Genomic DNA, 10088 nt, shown 5'->3' with positions numbered 1-10088 from the left:
TCAGTTGAAAAAAAAATAAATAAGTGGATGTCGTTCTTTTTGTTCATGATTTGTCCGCATATAGGGAAACACCTTGTAGGTTGAATTTTAAAGTTAAATAACTTTTAACTTGCCTGCTTTCTCAAGTTTTTGGCCAAATTCTTTCAATACCATGATGATTTCAACCTTTTCATTTCGTAAAAATGTTTTAAGCATTCTCCCTTCGAATATTACACAAGATTTTTGTAAATATCCGCCAAAGGAAGTTTTTAAGAGAGCCGTGGTGTAGTGGTTAGTGCATCGGACTACTAACACAAAGGTTCCTGGTTCGATTCCCGTCAGACGTCTGGGATGAAAATTTCAGGGACTGAATTTTCGGCTCTCCCTTGACACCATTTGCGAGTATGGTCTTGAGGAAACGATGATAGTCTGTCGGAAGGGGACGATAAATGGCTGACTCGTGTTAAGAGAGAGCCATATCTCTTGCACGTTAAAGACACCCTTGTAGATTTCGAAAAAGAGCAGGCTAATGCCACTACAAGGCAGCACTCGCACCCGCATAGTGGAAAGGGATTAATATAAGTTGCAAAACTTGTTTCCCAATCCACTATAAATAAATATGTTTAAACTAAATGAAGTTTTCAAAGACACATTAGTTTAAGATCCATGACGGAAAATGACTGGATTATCCGCAAATTTGATATAATTTACATTTTCAATCTTCATGTAAGGGAAGTAATTCAATCAAAAGGACCAAAGTCACGTGGTGCAAATCATATGAATGAAGTACCTTTGATTTTGCCATTTGACTTTAGTAAATATTTTTATGGTATTCATCTATAACGATAGGGTTGGGATTTTAATATCTTTCTTTGTAGGACTCAAATCTATGGCGGGTTCCAAATCTATGGCAGATTCCTAATCTATGGCAAATGTGACGTTATAAACGCCAAACAACTCAAATCTATGGCTGATTTTTGTTTTCTCCAAATCTATGGCAGATCTTTTTCATAACGTCACAATTGAATAACGCCATATTACATCGTCGCTGGCGAATACGATGGAACCGATGGATTTGAACACCATTTCAGATGAAGGTATTTCACTTGACAACATTTTGCAGATGGTTTAAAGGAAGACGTGGCCGTTTATTTATCTGAAAGAGGGACAAAATGTGCTGCACCGACCGAAGCCCGCGATGAATAAGGACATCGATGGTTTTCAGTGCCGGAAATTTTATAAAAGGATTTATAAAAAATATTTTACGTCAGGCAAAGTTTATTAACTGAAAGATCAAATTACCTGATACCTTGTCATCAGATAAAAAAAATTAACTACAAAATAACATTATGTGAAAATTCAAACTGTTCATTTTTAGTTGTCTTTTTTATATAAAAATCTGCCTTCTTGTTTGTTAAGGAACTTCAATTAGTTGGTTTAATGAATGGGCTAAACAAGTACCATGCATTAAAAAATGATTATTTTAACCGGGCGCATCTTTAAATGTTTAAGTCTGTATTAGGATATATGAATTCATCATTTAAGAAATGTTTTGGTTGACCATTATTGAAAGTTTATTCCACAAATGTTTATCGACATGCTCCCGTTGTCGTATATTTCCACTTGTTTAAGACAAGATATTGGTCGTATATATATTGCATTGTTTACCATTTGCACAAAATTTACCATAGGTTTGGAAACAACAAAAATTACAAAATTTGCCATAGATTAGGGTTTTAAAAAATCTGCCATAGATTTGGGATGGCATGACGTCATATTTACCATAGATTAGGAATCTGCCATAGATTTGGAACCCACCATAGATTTGAGTCCTACATATTCATTTTCATGGACTGCTTTACTTTGATTGAGCAAACAGTTACAATATAACCTCCAAAAAGGCTACGACATTATGTATAAAATCGTATACAAAAAGTACAGTTAAATCTACATATACACTATTAGAATCTGAAGATAAAAAGGCAATAGAAAATGCAATTTGTCGCGGATCGTATTAGTTAAATCCGAACAGCAGCCCGGTATTTAAAGAAGCTGTAAAATACAAAAATTAAATGTCCGAAAACAAATATGTCATTGTTTAAAACAAGTTTAGCACAGCACATTTTAGACGTTGATGTAAAATAGTAAGACAATTAAATACATGTTCATGACACTATCAAAAGAAGCAAGAAAATTCTCAAACATAAGCACCTTGTCTGATCAACAAATACATAAGTTACACTATTATAAGTAAGGTTATGTAGCTTGTCTCTCAGATACAGGCTAATTTATTTTATCTACGCTCTTTTATATTCAAATCCAATAAAACAGTTTATTGCATAGCAATATATAATATTTTCCACAGAAAGTAACCAAAAGTTAGCGTGCAATAAATTCTAATTTTGCACTAGTGCAATAAATCTTCAAATTTCATGACGTCATCAACGACAAACTCTTAGTTTAAACCAATTTTTACTTTCAAATATTATATTGCTATACAATAAAAGGGTTATTGCATGAATATTGGGGAATAATGTCCCTCGTAGAACATATATTACACTCGCAAGCTCGTGCAATATAAAATTCTACTCGGGACAATAATCCCCAATATTCATGCAATAACCCTATAATATAAATGTCTCCAACAAAACGTGTGAACATTAATTAGTAAATACAGATAATAAAAATGCTTAATAAATAAGATTGTGATCTAAAATCAATGTAAATGTAACACCACCTGTTGTATAATCTTATATGGTATTAGGTACACACAAATATATACAAATTTACTATTTGTTATTCGGATTCTATAAATCATTCAACCAATATAAAATGTCAGTGAAAAAAATATTAAGACTTATGATAATTGTTTTAATAGAGCAATAATATCTGGATAAAAGTAGATGTACAACATTTTAGAAATAATTTTCTTTGAAATTCCGATAATTAACTAGTATAGGCCAGACAAAAACTGGTAAAATGTAGAAATCTTGTTTTATAGACTATAAATTAGAAGAGTAGGGATGTAGACTATTGTATCTGGATCTCAAATATAAATTAAGCTTTCTTCATAGTTATCAAACGTGGACATAGAACAAACATCATAAGACTCACACGATGATTTTTCTATGTAAGGTCCAGTAAGTAAGTTAGACGTGAAGATACAATGTATGTGATGCATTGCTACGATTCCAAATCCTGGATATATACATATGTAAGTGTAAAGAAACAATATCAGACAAGTAATCATAGTACATAAGTCATACGATATGTAAACTTGATAGATTTAAAATATGATTTACTTCATAAATATTACGTATAAATTGACAGAAAAACATTTTCAAATTTAAGTATTGATTTCAGATAGTTCTTCAATTCTCTCTAAACTTAACTGAATGGTGTTTGGAAGTGGTAACATGTTGTGCTAGCAGCTACACAAATAATGAATACTTTTTTGTTTCAAATTACTTTATTCTTTATACATACGTGAAAACAAGTTTTTAATTAGTTTAATATCCACTATTGTCTCCTCTATAGAGTTTTGTTAGTTAAAATCAATAAAATTGCATCATTAGATATTAAATGCATCGTATTGAATGTATATTTGAGATGTCATTTTGGATTTTTAAAATATTAATACTTCAATTAATTCAAAGGCAATACAATAAAGCTATAAAATATACTTCATAAAACTGTCAAATTTTAAAAAAAATAATATAAAAAACATAACACAAGCAGTCATTGCAAATTTAAATTACATTTTCTAAAAAATACCAAACAGCTGTGTAAAGTACCCTTGAGGATATGATCAGCTCAGTAGTCCATACTCCATATTGACAAGGGCGGATCCAGTCATTTCCAAAAGGGAGGGGTGGTTCCAATCATATCTCCCCATTCAAATACATTGATCGTCCAAATAAAGGGAAGGTTTCAACCATCGGAACCCTCCTCCTGGGTCCGCCAGTGCCAGTCGTGGTTTATAACAAACCTTTAGTAATTTGCCCGTTTATAAAAAGTTAAGGTTTCAACTATCCCAGACATAGTTTAACTTAGATGGATTTGGCTATTATTCTAGTTCCAGTATGTTCATAAAGTTCTTTTACTGTTTTGTGTTTGTACACCCTTGGCTTTCAAATATTCGGCTTTGAACGCTCCTGATTAAGGCAAATCAAAAAAAGCGATTCGGGGATAAAGAAGTGTTGTTTTAAAATTTGTTCAAATAGGTTGTTAGAAATTACTGAGCGCCAGTGATAAATATTTTTTCCATTGTTGCTGTCAATAACTGCGAGTACTGTCATATATTATGTACTCAATGTTTTTTTGTTGATGAGATGTATAAGTAACTTCCCACGTCCACTCTGTGTTTTTGTTAGATGTATTTCTATTCGTGTTCTTCTGATGAGTTAAACCTTTTTAGCTTATTTTGTAGTTTTTTCTTTTGTTGTACTGTTACGCCACTGTCGTAGGTTAGGTGAGGATTGGCGTCTTCAAAATAGTTTAAACCCGCCACATTTTGTATGTGCCTGTCCTAAGTTCAGTGGTTGTCGTTTTCATATTACTTTAAGACAATAATAATAACCTTCCCTTCAAGGGCCGTTCTATCACCCCGTATAACCCCGATACAAATGAATCCGGACGTTGACGCGTTCGAAGCGATAATCAGGACAACATTTGGTATGACAACAATTTCGAATGCCTCTCTAGAACTTATTTGAGTATATATAAATATGTCAATGTGCATGTTAGTTTATTTTTTCAATTATACAGTTGTTGTAAGTTTTAGATATTGCATAGAACGTTTGATAAAAAACGCACAGACATGGTGCAATTTCATACGTTTTATGAGGTAAACAATGCTGAATATCTTTTCGTGCATACACCTTTGCATATTAATACCTTAACCAATAATAAATAACTATACGTTGAATTACTACGTGTCTTGAAATGTTCCCTAGAACATAGAATAAACGCAATATCATACTAAATAAATTTTCTCTTACTGTATTGTTCGTTTAATCAAATGTGTCGCGTTCGTTGTGCGTTTTTAAATAATCACTGTACAGTTCGTTGACAAAAACCGTCACAAATCACTTTCTTGTCAAGATATTCGAGATGGTGTCTGCGACCCTTTTTCTGTATTTTATTGTAAATGTTTATCTGTTAACTTAGTCAAAGTAGTTTAACTTAAAATATCTGTCATCCAAAGCCAAAATTGCAATATTTAACCAGCGTGACATCTGATAGGAATGCTTCTATTGAAAATTGGGACTTTCAACGTTATTCCAGATGAAATGAACAGTTAATACATATATTCCAGTAGAAATAAAGTTTCAAAAAGTATAGTACAGTCAATAAAACTTTAATGACTTACTTTTCACAATTTGATACTCTTCCAAATCCCGATGTTAGTCCTAATTCGCCTAGACGAAAGCAGACATAGGAACTCGTTGAACTTAATTTGCCGAATGCCATAGATGGCATTCCAACTGCTTTATTTAAATTTTTTTTTTTATATATATAAAGCTTTGTAGATGTGATGTGTTGGCCAGTGAGACAACTTTCCACCAAAGTTTAAATGGAGTGGGTGTATAAAGCAATTATTATAGTCCAATGTACAACATTTTACAATGAGGAAAACCTATACCATTAAGTCGACTAAAAAAGGCCCCGATATAAAAAAAAATATTAAAACGATAAAACTAGTAACGGTAATATTTTTATAACTTATGAATTATGTATTAAAGAAGAAGAAAAAATGACAGATCTATATAACCAATGTACTACAGACTCCTGACGTTGGACCGACACAAAAAAATTGCGGCGGGATTAAACACGTGAGCCCCCAACCCTCTCCTTAACCTGGGACACTGGTGTAACAGCACAACATGATAAAAAAAAACCTGTACAGTTGCAATTGGCTCAACTCAAAATGTCGGTACAAGGCAGAAAAACCATATACAATATCGACAAAGGAGTAATTTTAGTAACTGATAGTTATTTCAAAGCGAATTACAACTAAGAGGTAAAGCATGTATCTAAAGTATTAATCAGTATATATCCAACGCTTTTAGGTAAAGACGTAATAAAACGCATGGACTTGTGCAATGCCAAATATAAACAGTATCGAGAGGATGTACGGTATTATGAGTTCTCATAAGTGTGCATATATTGTAATAATGTTAAGTGATTAACCGGTACAGCATAACTTTCTATATTATAGCCAATTTTTTTTTATTCATGAAAGAATTTGGTAAAGGATAACTATTAGATATGGTCACTTTGTTTTTTTTCCGACCGGCAGTAAAACCTGACCGAAGTTGGCCACCCGTTTAGTTGTGTGGGATTTAAAAGTACGCAGTCACGTCCAGTCCGAATGGGAATATAAGATCCAATGTCTTGTGTAAAGAGGGTATTACGCTAACTACACTGTAAGAACCCCTGCAAAAACTTTATGAGAGGTCCATAAATGACCTGTTGAAAGACAACATTTGTGTCCTTATTCAATATATCTGATTTTATACAGGGGCAGTCCAAACTTCCCTAACGTAATTCCGGAGGGCTTTTTATTGATAACTATTAAGACACGAAAGAAAAAACACAGCAAATGTCTAAGGTTAGGTTGATGATTGATGCTTTGCTCAACTGCATAATTTACCCATGACGCCAAGGGTACTAGTAACTGGGGAATATAAATATGGTCCCTTTGGTCTTCTCCGAAATAAGTAAAAATTTGAATGAAATGCATATTGGTGGGTATAGACTTTCAGGTGCTTATAATAACCAGAATGACCAAGCATTTAGATTTTGGCACCACAGTAGAAAGACTATAATATTCGAGGAAATTAAGCATAATCTTTATACCTTAAAAATTAAACAAACAAAAAAACATAATTGAAAAAGCAAACCAGTTATAATTAAGAATTATCTCTTCATCTTTATATCTTCACATAAAAGTAACTGTATTACTATTGTTAGTTATCAGTTACATGTTTATTGTATACACATATTCTTTAGCCTTAATGTAACTCTATTGTAATCTATGACCCCTAGGACCCGCCTCTGAGATTCAGGCCAAAAGGCTTAACCTATAATCCATTGATTGTTTTTGATTGCTGTCTATATAAAAAAATGTGGTATTGAAACAACTCTTCGCGAGACCAAACGAAACAAAAATGAACAACTATAGCACACCGTACGGCCTTCAACAATGAACAAAGCCCATACCGCATAGTCAGCTATAAAACACACCAAAATGACAAATGCACAACAATTCATACGAGAAAACTACCGGCCCAATTTATGCACAAAACAGTGAACAAAAAGATATATATAACCACTTAATTACACGGTCCTGGCTTTGGACAGGCACATACAGAATATGGCGGGATTAAACATGTTAGCGGGCACCCAACCCACCACCCAACCGTACATTAAATGTCGTATGGTAAAAACTTTCAAAAATGCTATCAAATTAGAAATCGGACGTGTGTATCTGTATGCATAGCCATATTTGCATCTGTCGAGTTATTGTATTTTCCTACCTTTGATAACTATTCCTACCAATTTACACTTTCGTATACATAAGGATTTTTTTACATGTACAAATTTCCTCCAAGAGTGTTTCGACAATATAACGGATATTATGGGTTGCTGTCTGCATGTTATGGTGGGAAATTATTATTTTCATACATGCATATTGGTTATAATCATACGAAAGCATAATTTGATACATGCAAAATTCATTGACAAACGCAATATTGTGTCAACGAAGCGTACAGTATACTTGAAAAGGTGTAACGACAACGAAGCGTACACAACATGAAAATAAAGACACTTTAAAACGTGTATTTTTTTGTTTCTAGATACAACATAAACAAACGATCTTTATTTTGTTAATTTATACTATGGAATTTTCAAAAATGTATGTTTAAAAAAATTAAAAGGTACGAGAACCATTAAGTTTTAAATATTTAAAGATACCAAGCACGTTTTATCATTGATTCGTCGTGCGTTTTTTGATATTTGTATATAAAAAAGTCACACATTTGAAAAACCTTTTAGTAACTAATGAGTATTATGGCAAAGAATATATTGGAGCAAAATATCCGAAGAATAGATATTGGATTTTCTTTAAAAGTATTAATTCCTTACTGTCTGAACTCAGTGTTACACGGTATGTTCGATTCGAACGCGTCAACCGTCCGGTTTAATCTGTATCGGGGTTATACAGGGTGTCTATGGTGTTTATAGAACAGAGTTTTTAAGATTTCTTTATCGATAGATATTCTGTCAACATATCGTCTAAATACAATCAACATTAAAGTCCTGTATCCAATAGAAACAAATATGGTTACTATGGTTACTATTGTGTTTTTTGTGTCGATTAGTTTTTATGATATAATAGCAAAAGTATTGTCGGTTAAAAAAGTGTAGTGCTTTATTTTTCTTTTGTAAATTGTAAATAATTGATTAAATTCTATTTATTTTTAATTGTAGATGCATGTTATTTTTTTTAATGTATTACAGTAAACAAAAAATATTGTTACTTCTATTACGTTTTTTTTTATATGAGGTATCAGTATTTTGTTCACTGGTAAAAACCAAAATGAATTGTTGGCTCAAACTATTCCCGTATTTCAAACTAACATATAAGTTTCAGCAGGATTTGTTTACCCTTCCGGACCTTATGCGATCACCCCTAGTTTTTTGGTGCCCAGGGGTTCGTGTTGCTTAGTTTTTAGTTTTCTATGTTGTGTCTTCTATTCTATTAATGTCTGTTTTTCTTATTTAAATTTTAAGCCAAGGCGTTGTCAATTTATGTTCAATCTATGAGTTTGACTGTCCCTCTGGTATCTTTCGTCCCTCTTTTACAGTTACATGTGTTAAATTCGATATGAACTCAAAAGTATCCGATCTCGTCTCTGCACGTATGTTCAATCCTGGTATGAATTCTAAAACGAAATCCTTTACAAATTATTGTTCAAGTCCCCCGAATCCGTCGGACTACTTCATTGTACTATGCACACGAGCTCTCAGTACAGATACAGGATAGACCAGCAAGATGTAACTGGTAGGACACGTTGTCTACAGAAATATTTATATTTGAAAGGCATCTTATTACATCTTTATTTACCAAACGAAGCTGATCCGTCTGATCATTGCTTGTTTTAAGCTTCTCAGTCTTACCTTTATAAGCAACATAAAATAAAACATTGGTTCCTTTTGATCAAGCTGTCACATGGTGTTTGTTTGATAAAATTTGAAAAAAATGGCGACCAAATAATTTTCCATCGTGGACGATGTTCGACACTTATTTTGTACATGCACATAATTCAATTTTATTTCACTGTTTACATTGCAATTAAATATGACATGTTTTAGTCACTATAATGATAGCCAAGGGCATAGCTAGATTAAGGAGATACTAATTAAGTCATAACATCAACGTGATCAAAGGGGCGTATTGCATTTCCGCTAATTATTCAAAGTTCCAATACTACGTTTCCGCAAATTTAAAGTATACGTTTCCGCAATTTGCATTTATTACTTTTCCGCAAATTTACCTGGTAAATTATAAAGATTTGAATGTACATATATGATAATTTTTTAATTTTTTTTATTTTTAATAAAACAAATGTTCTGATCTCAGTATAGCTACAATTTTCTAGATATAACTAGTTGACTCGGGTAAGGATGAGTTAAACTTCATTGAGAAATCTTTGGTTTGGCTTACTTGCCAACTGACATGATTAAAGAATGCTTTGTTGAATTAATTGTCGATGCTCCATCTGACGATAAATGCATGAGGTCTACCGATTATATATTGGAATTTCATATGGGTGGCAATTGAGATTTCCACCAAGCATTTGGGCATCACCCCTGACCCCGAGGAAAAGAGAACAACGAATGCCAGAACTGACTTATGAACTAATATCAAGATATGTTTGAACATAATGTTTTCATACATTTTAATGATGTTTTTACTTACTTGTTATGATGACCTTTAACTTAATGCATATTTATTTTTTATTATAGCTTTGGTTTCGATCAATAGGTATTCCTTAATTATTTGCAGAAAAGTAATAATTTATTTTTTCCGGAATAGTTAC

The sequence above is a fragment of the Mytilus galloprovincialis genome, chromosome 2 (assembly GCF_965363235.1).
Source record: "Mytilus galloprovincialis chromosome 2, xbMytGall1.hap1.1, whole genome shotgun sequence".
NCBI lineage: Eukaryota > Metazoa > Mollusca > Bivalvia > Mytilida > Mytilidae > Mytilus > Mytilus galloprovincialis.
The sequence above is the reverse complement of the archived record's forward strand: the minus strand, read 5'-3'. Positions refer to the sequence as shown.